Consider the following 14462-nt stretch of genomic DNA (forward strand, 5'->3'; position numbering starts at 1 on the left):
TACCAGGATTTTGTGGTTGGCAGATTCCCTGTACTGAATCCTTAGCTGCTGCCTAACAATCCCTTCCTAGAGCTGTGTTCTCTAGGCCCAGTCTCTGCTCCTCCTTGACTCTTGGCTACAGAAAGTAGCACCATCCTTGAAAGAAATGCAGCCCTGCCAGTACTGCGATCCTTGTCTGGTGAGCCTGGTGTTGGACTTCTCTGACCTGTAAGATTATACCTTTGTATTGGTTTGAGCCACTAGGTTTGTGGTTATTTATTACGGAAGCAATAGAAAAATAATAAACTCTCTCTCCTGTTTTCAGGAAGTAGATGAAATCTTGAGCCTTGAGAGGCACACCCCTGGAATGATTAAAAGAATGCAACCACTGAGTGTGCCAAGTAGCTTAGCATCATCCGCTTAGCTCTTCCTGAGATTGCAAACCGCTCTTCCTGAGATTTTAAACCACTCTTCCTGAGATTGTAAACATTGCTCAAGGCATTTACCTTAGACATAAGGAAATTTGCAGACTCTATAAAATATCCCCTACAGTGGGTAAAACTCATTGCTCAATCAGTCAAACAATAAGGCCTTGTGTAAAAGGAAAAATAATGTGAGTTGGGGCAGCCCAAGTGGGAAATGCCTCTGCATAGGGGAATGGCATGGGAAAACAACACTAGTGGAAAGGAGTAGGGTGGGTTCCATGGTGGGGATGAAGTTGCCCAAAGTGACTACCCTAACAACAGATGGTCTGGAAGAAAAGGACCATAGGCTGGTGCAGAAGCTATACCCAAAGTCAGACTACAAATCCTTGACTGTATCTTCTCCCTCCTCATTTCTCACCATGCTCAGTCCAGCAATACTCCAAGGAAGAACACATCTTTGGTGTAGCTCCCACGTATCTTCTCTCCTGGCTTGTGATATGCACCTGTCATAACTTCCTGGGAGTTGAAGACTGAAGGCTGTTTCTCTTAGAATATGCTGTTTCCCTTAAAATTTTCTCAGATATGAACCAATTCTGGACATTCCTACAGATTGGTGTTCTCAAATCTCTTCTGCAGAATCCTAGTATCTCGAGGCCTCCCACAAATGGGATAGTTTAAGCAATAGTGATCTTCCCCTTACTTCTCCTTCGACTGTAGGAGCTCTGCATCTATATGTTGACATGTATGAATTCTGTGTTAAGATTTTATTTGATGAAAGCTTGTTCTTTTAAGAAAAATCTGAAAACTACTGAGCTAAACCAAGTTTAGTAGCACATGGAGAGAATATTTTCTGTCCCAGACTTGCCTGAGAGCTCACTGTAGAAAAGACTGGGCATTTGATGCCAAGTACAGTAGTCCCTCTTATCCATGGGGGATACATTCCAAGATGCCCAGTGGATGCCTGAAGCCATGGATAGTACCAAACCCTCTATATTATATCATTTTCCCCCATATATACATACCTTTGATAAAGTTTAGTTTATAAATTGGTACAGTAAGAGATTAATAATAATAAAATAGAACAGTTATAACAAAATACTGTAATAAAATTTATGTGAATGTGGTCTCTCTCTCATTCTCAAAATACTGTAATATTTTCAGACCACTGTTAAATGCAGAAAGTGAAACTGCAAATAAGCAGGAAGTACTGTATCTGCTATTTCTCAACTGGTGCAGCTTATGGATTACTTTTCTAGGCATCAGGGATGGAAACAGAGAGGGAACTTGACCTCTGTGATTTCCACAAAACAAACAAAAACCAGGCTTATTGGTGTATAGCAGACTAGACGGTTCTAAATCCTGGCACCATTCATTTGACAGGCAGCATTTTCCTTTCTAACTGCATCTCTTTTCAAAGAAAGAATGAAAAGAGGTTGAGAGTAAAATCAAACATTGGCTTGATGATCTCCCAGGAGGGCAGTTGTCTGCTGCCCAGCACTTCCCTTCATGCATAAATCCACAATACAGTAGGTTGGTATCTGTCCAGTGATCACTGAATAAAGGGCATGAGGAGCACAGGCAGACTACATATTCCAGAGATTTTCATTTTTATATACTGGATGCTAACGAGCAAACTTCTAATGGAGGATTCACTGATTATTTTTAAAAAGGGTTAAATACGTGTGCTAAAAAAAAGTGTGAAGTAAAATTTTTCAGAATTGGCTACGGAGCATGTAACTCACTCTTCATACCATGTGGGGATGGTAGGCATTCTAGAATATCTTCCCTCTATCTCTCAGCTCCTCTCTCCCTCCATCTTCTTCTCAATCCAATCATCTCCCCCTCACAGAACTCTCACTATGTGTCACTTCCTGGTATCCCTGTTCCCTTCCTCAAGACATACCATCCTTACCTCTCCACAATACAATGTAGATTCCAGTCCTAAGTCGTCCAGAATCTTGCAAACTGTCACCCGAGACTTTGTATGCCTGTCACTAGGGGATCTGCTTTGGCTTCTGCTCAGTGTCCTCCACGAAGAAGCTCTGGTACCTTTGAAAGGGAGAGAAAGGAAATGATGGTGCTTCAATTTCAGCTCAGTCTCTTTCCACTAAAGTTTCTTCACAAGAAGGCAAACACAACTTATTAATGAAAGAATGTCTCTTTTCTTCCTACTAGCTGTTCTGGTCTATGTGAGGAATATAGATCTTTATCATCTCGATTGTGACCCGACTTCTTGTGAAATAATCGCCTTGGTCTAATGATGCTAAAATACTTGACTTCTTTCCTGACCTGGATTTTTCAAATTAATGGTGTTTTATCATAATCTTTTTCTTGTAAGGACTAGCTTATTTGCCTTGTGACCAGAGAACATGGTTTGGTTGAAACAGCTTTTAAAAAAATGTCCACTTAAAAGTAATTTTTTAAAACTAAGGTAAAATTCACATGATATAAAATTAACCAATTTAAAATGTACAAATCAGTAGCATTTAGTACATTCACAATGTTGTGTAAACATTACCTGTGTCTAGTTCCAAACAGTTTCATCACTCCAAAAGGAAATCTTGTATGCATAAAGCATCCATTCCCCATTTTCCCTTACCTCTAGCCCCTGGCAACCACCAATTTGCTTTCTATTTCTGTGGATTGTCCTTTCTGGATATTTCATATAAATGGAATCATACATTATGTGATATTTTGTGTCTGGCTTCTTTCACTTAGCATAATGTTTTTATTCATGTTGTAGCAAGTATAGCTACCTTATTTCTTTTTATGTCTGAACAATATTCTATTATGTGGATATGACACATTCTGTTTATCTATCCATCAGTTGGTGAACATTTTAATTGATTCTACCACTTGGCTATTGTGAATGGCATTACTGTAAACATTTAGGTACAAGTTTTCATTCAAATACTTGATTTCTATTCTTTGAGTATATACTTTGGGATGGAATTGCTGGGCCATATGGTAATCCCATGTGTAACTTTTTAAGGAACCACCAAACTGTTTTATGTAGTGGCTGCACCATTTTACATTCCCACCAGAATATATGAGGGTTGCATATTCTTCACATACTCAACAATAGTTATTTTTCCTTTTTTTTTTTTTTAAAAAAGTACACGCATCCTACTGGATGAAAAGTAGTCATTCACTGTGGTTTTGATTGGCATTTCCCCAATGATTGATAAAACTGAACATGTTTTCATGTGCTTGTTAGCCATTTGTATATCTTCTTTGGAGAAATACCCATTGAAAACTTTTGCCCATTTTAAAATTGGGTTACCTTTTTGGTTTTGAGTTATAAGAGTTCTTTATATATTCTGCATATTAGATCCTAATTAGATATATGATTTGCAAATATTTCCTTCCATCCTGTAGGTTGTATTTTCACTATCTTGATAGTGTCATTGAACCACAAATACTGTAATTGTATTGAAGTCTAGATGTGGTGACTCATGCTTGTAATTCCAACACTGTAGGAGGACAAGGCAGGAGGATCACTTGAGACAATTAGCTTAGGAAACATTGCAAAACCCTGTCTCTATAAAAAATACAAAAATTAGCTGTGTGGGCTCGGCGCGGTGGCTCAAGCCTGTAATCCCAGCACTTTGGGAGGCCGAGACGGGCGGATCACAAGGTCAGGAGATCGAGAGCATCCTGGCTAACACGGTGAAACTCCATCTCTACTAAAAAATACAAAACCAAAAACTAGCCAGGCGAGGTAGCGGGCGCCTGTAGTCCCAGCTACTTAGGAGGCTGAGGCAGGAGAATGGCATAAACCCGGGAGGTGGAGCTTGCAGTGAGCTGAGATCCGGCCACTGCACTCCAGCCCAGGCGACAGAGCAAGACTCCGTCTCAAAAAAAAAAAAAAAAAATTAGCTGTGTGTAGTGGCATGCACCTGTCATCCCAGCTACTTGGGAGGCTGAGGTGGGAGGACTGCTTGGGCCCAGGAGGTCAAGGCTGCAGTAAGCCATGCACTCCAACCTATGCAACAGAGCAAGACTCTGTCTCAAATAAATAAATAAATAATTGTAATGAAATTCAATTTACCTATTTTGTTTTTACTTCTGCTTTTGTTGTCATATCTAAAAAAACTATTACCAAATCTAAAGTCATGAAGATTTACTCCTATATTTTCTTCTAAGAGTTCTATAACTTTAACTCTTACATTTAGATTTTTAATCCATTTTGGTATATTTTATATATGGTGTGAAACAGAGGTCCAACTTCACTCTTTTGAATGTTGATATTCGGCTGTCCCAACAATGTCTGTCAAAAAGACTATTGCTCAAGACAATTCCTTTCCTCATTGATTTTTACTCCCTTGTCAAGAACCAATTGATCATAGATGTGAAGGTTTATTTCTAGACTCAAATTTATTTCACTTATTTATATGCACATTCTCTGTCAGTATCATACTTTATTACTGTTACTTTATGGTAAGGTTTGAAATTGGAAAATGTGAGTACTTTATTCTTTTTCAAGATTGTTTTGGCTTTTCTGGGTCTAAAATTCAATATCAATTTTAGAATCAGCTTCTCAATTTCTACAAATAATTCAGCTGGAATTCGACCTAGAGAATGTGTAGAATATTTAGATCAATGTGAAGCATGTTACTATTTAATAATATTAAGCTTTCTTGGTGATAAACATAGGATGTCTTTCCATTCATTTAAATCTTTTCAAATTTATTTCAACTTTTGTAGTTTTCAGTATTCAATTCTTTCACCACCTTAGTTAAATTTATTCCTAAGTATTTCATTTTTCACACAATTGTAAATAAAATTGATTTCTTAATTTTCTTTTTTGAGACATTTATATTGTATAAAAATACAATTGATTTTTTTATGTACTTATCATTATTATTTTTTATTATTATACTTTAAGTTCTAGGGTACATGTGCATAACATGCAGGTTTGTTACATATGTATACTTGTGCCATGTTGGTGTGCTGCACCCATCAACTCATCAGCACCCATCAATTCGTCATTTATATCAGGTATAACTCCCAATGCAACCCCTCCCCCCACCCCCCTCCTCATGATAGGCCCCGGTGTGTGATGTTCCCCTTTCCGAGACCAAGTGATCTCATTGTTCAGTTCCCACCTATGAGTGAGAACATACGGTGTTTGGTTTTCTGTTCTTGTGATAGTTTGCTCAGAATGATGGTTTCCAGCTGCATCCATGTCCCTACAAAGGATGCAAACTCATCCTTTTTTATGGCTGCATAGTATTCCATGGTGTATATGTGCCACATTTTCTTAATCCAGTCTGTCACAGATGGACATTTCGGTTGATTCCAAGTCTTTGCTATCGTGAATAGTGCCGCAATAAACACACATGTGCATGTGTCTTTATAGCAGCATGATTTACAATCCTTTGGGTATATACCCAGTAATGGGATGGCTGGGTCATATGGTACACCTAGTTCTAAATCCTTGAGGAATTGCCATACTGTTTTCCATAATGGTTGAACTAGTTTACAATCCCACCAACAGTGTAAAAGTGTTCCTATTTCTCCACATCCTCTCCAGCACCTGTTGTTTCCTGACTTTTTAATGATCGCCATTCTAACTGGTGTGAGATGGTATCTCATTGTGGTTTTGATTTGCATTTCTCCGATGGTGAGTGATGATGAGCATTTTTTCATGTGTCTGTTGGCTGTATGCATGTCTTCTTTTGAGAAATGTCTGTTCATATACTTTGCCCACTTTTTGATGGGGTTGTTTGTTTTTTTTCTTGTAAATTTGTTTGAGTTATTTGTAGGTTCTGGATATCAGCCCTTTGTCATATGAGTAGATTGCAAAAATTTTCTCCCATTCTGTAGGTTGTCTATTCACTCTGATGGTAGTTTCTTTTGCTGTGCAGAAGCTCTTTAGTTTAATTAGATCCCATTTGTCAATTTTGGCTTTTGCTGCCGTTGCTTTTGGTGTTTTAGACATGAAGTCCTTGCCCATGCCTATGTCCTGAATGGTACTACCTAGGTTTTCTTCTACGGTTTTTATGTATTAGGTCTAACATTTAAGTCTCTAATCCATCTTGAATTAATTTTCGTATAAGGAGTAAGGAAAGGATCCAGTTTCAGCTTTCTACTTATGGCTAGCCAATTTTCCCAGTACCATTTATTAAATAGGGAATCCTTCCCCATTTCTTGTTTCTCTCAGGTTTGTCAAAGATCAGATGGCTGTAGATGTGTGGTACTATTTCTGAGGACTCTGTTCTGTTCCATTGATCTATATCTCTGTTTTGGTACCAGTACCATGCTGTTTTGGTTACTGTAGCCTTGTAGTATAGTTTGAAGTTAGGTAGCGTGATGCCTCCAGCTTTGTTCTTTTGACTTAGGATTGTCTTGGCAATGCAGGCTCTTTTTTGGTTGCATATGAACTTTAAAGCAGTTTTTTCCAATTCTGTGAAGAAAGTCATTGGTAGCTTGATGGGGATGGCATTGAATCTATAAGTAACCTTGGGCAGTATGGCCATTTTCACGATATTGAGTCTTCCTATCCATGAGCATGGAATGTTCTTCCATTTGTTTGTGTCCTCTTTTATTTCACTGAGCAGTGGTTTGTAGTTCTCCTTGAAGAGGTCCTTGACATCCCTTGTAAGTTGGATTCCTAGGTATTTTATTCTCTTTGAAGCAATTGTGAATGGAAGTTCATTCATGATTTGGCTCTCTGTTTGTCTGTTACTGGTGTATAAGAATGCTTGTGATTTTTGCACATTAATTTTGTATCCTGAGACTTTGCTGAAGTTGCTTATCAGCTTAAGGAGATTTTGGGCTGAGATGATGGGGTTTTCTAAATATACAATCATGTCATCTGCAAACAGGGACAATTTGACTTCTTCTTTTCCTAACTGGATACCCTTGATTTCTTTCTCTTGCCTGATTGCCCTAGCCAGAACTCCCAACACTGTGTTGAATAGGAGTGGTGAGCGAGGGCATCCCTGTCTTGTGCCAGTTTTCAAAGGGAATTTTTCCAGTTTTTGCCCATTCAGTATGATATTGGCTGTGGATTTGTCATAAATAGCTCTTATTATTTTGAGGTACGTTCCATCAATACCGAATTTATTGAGCATTTTTAGCATGAAGGGCTGTTGAATTTTGTCAAAAGCCTTTTCTGCATCTATTGAGATAATCATGTGGTTCTTGTCTTTGGTTCTGTTTATATGATGGATTACGTTTATTCATTTGCGAATGTTGAACCAGCCTTGCATCCCAGCGATGAAGCCCACTTGATCATGGTGGATAAGCTTTTTGATGTGCTGCTGAATCCGGTTTGCCAGTATTTTATTGAGGATTTTTGCATCGATGTTCATCAGGGATATTGGTCTAAAAATCTCTTGTTTTGTGTTGTGTCTCTGCCAGGCTTTGGTATCAGGATGATGTTGGCCTCATAAAATGAGTTAGGGAGGATTCCCTCTTTTTCTATTGATTGGAATAGTTTCAGAAGGAATGGTACCAGCTCCTCCTTGTACCTCTGGTAGAATTCAGCTGTGAATCCATTTGGTCCTTGACTTTTTTTGGTTGGTAGGCTATTAATTATTGCCTCAATTTCAGAGCCTGCTATTGGTCTATTTAGAGATTCAACTTCTTCCTGGTTTAGTCTTGGAAGACTGTAAGTGTCCAGGAAATTATCCATTTCTTCTAGATTTTCTAGTTGATTTGCATAGAGGTGTTTATAGTATTCTCTGATGGTAGTTTGTATTTCTGTGGGGTCGGTGGTGATATCCCTTTATCATTTTTTATTGCATCTATTTGATTCTTCTCTCTTTTCTTCTATTAGTCTTGCTAGTGGTCTATCAGTTTTGTTGATCTTTTCAAAAAACCAACTCCTGGATTCATTGATTTTTTGGAGGGTTTTTTGTGTCTCTATCTCCTTCAGTTCTGCTCTGATCTTAGTTATTTCTTGCCTTCTGCTAGCTTTTGAATGTGTTTGCTCTTGCCTCTCTAGTTCTTTTAATTGTGATGTTAGAGTGTCAATTTTAGATCTTTCCTGCTTTCTCTTGTGGGCATTTAGTGCTATAAATTTCCCTCTACACACTGCTTTAAATGTTTTGGTTTCAAAGAACATCTTTATTTTTGCCTTCATTTCGTTATGTACCCAGTAGTCATTCAGGAGCAGGTTGTTCAGTTTCCATGTAGTTGAGCGGTTTTGATTGAGTTTCTTAGTCCTGAGTTCTAGTTTGATTGCACTGTGGTCTGAGACACTGTTTGTTATAATTTCTGTTCTTTTACATTTGCCGAGGAGTACTTTACTTCCAATTTGTGGTCAATTTTGGAATAAGTGCGATGTGGTGCTGAGAAGAATGTATATTCTGTTGATTTGGGGTGGAGAGTTCTATAGATGTCTATTAGGTCTGCTTGGTGCAGAGATGAGTTCAATTCCTGGATATCCTTGTTAACTTTCTGTCTCATTGATCTGTCTAATGTTGACAGTGGAGTGTTGAAGTCTCCCATTATTATTGTATAGGAGTCTAAGTCTCTTTGTAAGGCTCTAAGGACTTGCTTTATGCATCTGGGTGCTCCTGTATTGGGTGCATATATATTTAGGAGAGTTAGCTCTTCTTGTTGAATTGATCCCTTTACCATTATGTAATGGCCTTCTTTGTCTCTTTTGATCTTTGATGGTTTAAAGTCTGTTTTATCAGAGACTAGGATTGCAACCCCTGCTTTTTTTTGTTCTCCATTTGCTTGGTAGATCTTCCTCCATCCCTTTATTTTGAGCCTATGTATGTCTCTGCATGTGAGATGGGTCTCGTGAATACAGCAGACTGATGGGTCTTGACTCTTTATCCAATTTGCCAGTCTGTGTCTTTTAATTGGAGGATTTAGTCCATTTACTTTTAAGGTTAATATTGTTATGTGTGAACTTGATCCTGCCATTATGATACTAACTGGTTATTTTGCTCGTTAGTTGATGCAGTTTCTTCCTAGCCTTGATGGTCTTTACATTTTGGCATGTTTTCGCAATGGCTGGTACCGGTTGTTCCTTTCCATGTTTAGGGCTTCCTTCAGGGTCTCTTGTAAGGCAGGCCTGGTGGTGACAAAATCTCTAAGCATTTGCTTATCTGTAAAGGATTGTATTTCTCCTTCACTTATGAAACTTAGTTTGGCTGGATATGAAATTCTGGGTTTAAAATTCTTTTCTTAAGAACGTTGAGGCCGGGCGCGGTGGCTCAAGCCTGTAATCCCAGCACTTTGGGAGGCCGAGACGGGTGGATCACGAGGTCAGGAGATCGAGACCATCCTGGCTAACACGGTGAAACCCCGTCTCTACTAAAAAAAATACAAAAAATTAGCCGGGCGAGATGGCGGGCGCCTGTAGTCCCAGCTACTTGGGAGGCTGAGGCAGGAGAATGGCGTGAACCCGGGAGGCGGAGCTTGCAGTGAGCCGAGATCGCGCCACTGCACTCCAGCCTGGGTGACAGAGCGAGACTCCGTCTCAAAAAAAAAAAAAAAAAAAAAAAAAGAACGTTGAATATTGGCCCCCACTCTCTTCTGGCTTGTAGAGTTTCTGCCGAGAGATCTGCTGTTAGTCTGATGGGCTTCCCTTTGTGGGTAACCCGACCTTTCTCTCTGGCTGCCCTTAAGATTTTTTCCTTCATTTCAACTTTGGTGAATCTGGCAATTATGTGTCTTGGAGTTGCTCTTCTGGAGGAGTATCTTTGTGGTGTTCTCTGTATTTCCTGAATTTGAATGTTGGCCTGCCCTACTAGGTTGGGGAAGTTCTCCTGGATGATATCCTGAAGAGTGTTTTCCAACTTGGTTCCATTTTCCCCCTCACTTTCAGGCACCCCAATCAGACGTAGATTTGGTCTTTTTACGTAATCCCATACTTCTTGAAGCCTTTGTTCATTTCTTTTTCTTCTTTTTTCTTTTGGTTTCTCTTCTCACTTCATGTCATTCATTTGATCCTCAATTGCTGATACTCTTTCTTCCAGTTGATCGAGTCGGTTACTGAAGCTTGTGCATCTGTCACATATTTCTCGTGTCATGGTTTTCATCTCTGTCATTTCGTTTATGACCTTCTCTGCATTAATTATTCTAGCTGTCAATTCTTACACTCTTTTTTCAAGATTTTTAGTTTCTTTTGCACTGGGTATGTAATTCCTCCTTTAGCTCTGAGAAGTTTGATGGACTGAAGCCTTCTTCTCTCATCTCGTCAAAGTCATTCTCTGACCAGCTTCGATCTGTTGCTGGCAATGAGCTGCGCTTCTTTGCAGGGGAGATGCGCTCTTATTTTTTGAATTTCCAGCTTTTCTGCCCTGCTTTTTCCCTATCTTGTGGTTTTATCTGTCTCTGGTCTTTGATGATGGTGACATACTGATGGGGTTTTGGTATAGGTGTCCTTCCTGTTTGATAGTTTTCTTTCTAACAGTCAGGACCCTCAGCTGCAGGTCTGTTGGAGATTGCTTGAGGTCCACTCCAGACCCTGTTTGCCTGGGTATCAGCAGCAGAGGTTGCAGAAGATAGAATATTGCTGAACAGCGAGTGTGCCTGTCTGATTCTTACTTTGGAAGCTTCCTCTCAGGGGTGTACTCCACCCTGTGAGGTGTGGGGTGTCAGACTGCCCCTAGTGGGGGATGTCTCCCAGTTAGGCTACTCAGGGGTCAGGGACCCACTTGAGCAGGCAGTCTGGCCCTTCTCAGATCTCAACCTCCATGTGGGGAGATCCACTGCGCTCTTCAAAGCTGTCAGACAGAGTCGTTTGCGTCTGCAGAGGTTTTTGCTGCTTTTTTTGTTGTTGTTGTTTAGCTGTGCCCTGTCCCCAGAGGTGGAGTCTACAGAGACAGGCAGGTTTCCGTGAGCTGCTGTGAGCTCCCCCCAGTTCGAGCTTCCCAGCGGCTTTGTTTACCTACTTAAGCCTCAGCAATGGCGGGCGCCTCTCCCCCAGCCTCACTGCTGCCTTGTGGTTAGATTGCAGACTGCTGTGCTAGCAATGAGGGAGGCTCTGTGGCCGTGGGACCTTCCTGGCCAGGTGTGGGATATAATCTCCTGGTGTGCCCATTTGCTTAAAGCGCAGTATTGGGGTGGGAGTTACCCGATTTTCCAGGTGTTGTGTGTCTCAGTTCCCCTGGCTAGGAAAAGGGATTCCCTTCCCCCTTGCGCTTCCCAGGTGAGGCGATGCCTCACCCTGCTTCAGCTCTTGCTGGTCGGGCTGCAGCAGCTGACCAGCACCGATTGTCCGGCACTCCCTAGTGAGATGACCCCAGTACCTCAGTTGAAAATGCAGAAATCACTGGTCTTCTGTGTCGCTTGCGCTGGGAGTTGGAGACTGTAGCTCTTCCTATTCGGCCATCTTGCTCTGCCCCTCTCAAAAATACAATTGATTCTTAAGTGCTGCTCCTGTATCTGCAGCTTTGCTAAATTCATTTATTATCTCTAACAGTTTTTTGTGGGTTCTTTGGGATTTTCTATATATAGAATTACGTCATCTGCAATAAAGATAATTGTATTTCTTTATCTTCCAATTTGCCTGCCGTTTATTTTTTTCTTTTTTTGCCTAATTGTTCTGGCTAAAATTTCTGGTATGATGTTGAACAAAAGTTTGAAAAAGGGCATTCTTCAGCAGACACCTCATATAGGAGAGCTCTGGCTGGCATATGGCAAGTGCCCCTCTGGGACGAAGCTTCCAAAGGAAGAACAGGCAGCAATCTTTGCTGTTCTGCAGACTCCACTGGTGATACCCAGGCAAACAGGGTCTGAAGTGGACCTAAAGCAAACTCCAGCAGATCTGCAGCAGAGGGGCCTGTTAGAAGGAAAACTAACAAACAGAAAGGAAGAGCATATCCATTTAGAGACCCCATCTGAAGGTCACCAACATCAAAGACCAAAGGTAGATAAATCCACGAAGATGGGGAGAAACCAGAGCAAAAAGGATGCAAATTCCAAAAACAAGAATGACTCTTCTCCTCCAAAGGATCATAACTCCTCACCAGCAAGGGAACAAAACTGGACAGAGAATGAGTTTGATGAATTGTCAGAAGTAGACTTCAAAAGGTGGGTAATAATAAGCTCCTCTGAGCTAAAGGAGCATGTTCAAACCCAATGCAAGGGAGTTAAGAATGTTGAAAAAAAGTTAGATGAATTGCTAATTAGAATAACTAGTTTAGAGAAGTACATAAATGACCTGACAGAGCTGAAAAACATACCACGAGAACTTGGTGAAGCATACACAAGTAACAATAGCTGAATCAACCAAGCAGAAGAAAGGATATTAGAGATTGAAGATCAACTTAATGAAGTAAAGCGTGAAGACAAGAACAGAGAAAAAAGAATGAAAAGGAACAAACAAAGCCTCTAAGAAATATGAGACTGTGTGAAAAGACCAAACCTACATTTGATTGGTGTACCTGAAAGGGATGGGGAGAATGGAACCAAGCTGGAAAACACTCTTCAGGATATTATCCAGGAAACTTCCCCAACTTAGCAAGACAGGCCAACATTCAAATTCAGGAAATACAGAGAACAACTCAAAGATACTCCTCAAGAAGAACAACCCCAAGACACATAATCATCAGATTCACCAAGGATGAAATGAAGGAAAAAATGTTAACAGCAGCCAGAGAGAAAGGTCGGGTTACCCACAAAGGGAAGCCCATCAGACTAACAGTGGATCTCTCTCCAAAAACCCGACAAGCCAGAAGAGAGTGGGGGGCGATGTTCAACACTTGTAAGGAAAAGAATCTTCAACCCAGAATTTCATATCCTGCCAAACGAAGCTTCATAAGTAAAGCAGAAATAAAATCCTTTACAAACATGCAAATACTGAGAGATTTTGTCACCACCAGGCCTGCCTAAGAAGAGCTCCTGAAGGAAGCACCAAACATGGAAAGGAACAACTGGTACCAGATACTGTAAAAACATACAAAATTGTAAAGGCCATGGACAGTATGAAGAAACTGCCCATTAGTTGATATCGGCAAAATAACTAGATAGCATCATAATGACAGGATCAAATTTACACATAACAATATTAATCTTAAATGTAAATAGGTTAAATGCCCCAATTAAAAGACACAGGCTGGAAAATTGGATAAAGGGTCAAGACCCATCAGTGTGCTGTATTCAGGAGACCCATCTCACGTGCAGAGGCACACACAGGCTCAAAATAAAAGGATAGAGGAATATTTACCAAGCAAATGGAAAGCAAAAAAAAAAAAAAAAAAAAAAGCAGGAGTTGCAACCCTAGTCTCTGATAAAAATAAACTTTAAACAAAGATCAAAAGAGACAAAGAAGGGCATTACATAGTGGTAAAGGGATCAAGGCAATGAGAAGAGCTAACTCTCTGAAATATATATGCACCCAATACTGGAGCACCCAGATTCACAAAACAAGTTCTTAGAGACCTACAAAGAGACTTAGACTCCCACACAAAAATAGTGGGAGACTTTAACACCCCACTGTCAATATCAGACAGATCAACAAGACAGAAAATTAACTAGGATATTCAAGACTTGAACTCAGCTCTAGACCAAGCAGACCTAATAGACATCTACAGAACTCTCCACCCCAAATCAACAGAATATACATTCTTCTCAGCACCTCATCACATTTATTCTAAAATTGACCACATAATTGGAAGTAAAACCCTCTTCAGCAAATGCAAAAGAACGGAAATTATAACAAACAGTGTCTCAGACCACAGTGCAATCAAATTAGAAATCAAGATTAAGAAACTCACTCAAAACGGCTCAAATACATGGAAACTGAACAACCTGCTCCTGAATGACTACTGGGTACATAACAAAATGAAGGCAGAAATAAAGATGTTCTTTGAAACCAATGAGAACAAAAGACACAACATACCAGAATCTCTGGGACACATTTAAAGCAGTGTGTAGAGGGAAATTTATAGCACTAAATGCCCACAAGAGAAAGCAGGAAAGATATAAAATCAACACCCTGACATTAAAATTAAAAGAACGAGAGAAGCAAGAGCAAACAAATTCAAAAGCTAGCAGAAGACAAGAAATAACTAAGATCAGAGCAGAACTGAAGGAGATAGAGACACAAAAAAACCTTCAAAAAATCAATGAATCCAGGAGTTGGTT

This window comes from Trachypithecus francoisi, unplaced genomic scaffold (assembly GCF_009764315.1).
Source record: "Trachypithecus francoisi isolate TF-2019V2 unplaced genomic scaffold, Tfra_2.0 Lachesis_group16, whole genome shotgun sequence".
Lineage (NCBI taxonomy): Eukaryota > Metazoa > Chordata > Mammalia > Primates > Cercopithecidae > Trachypithecus > Trachypithecus francoisi.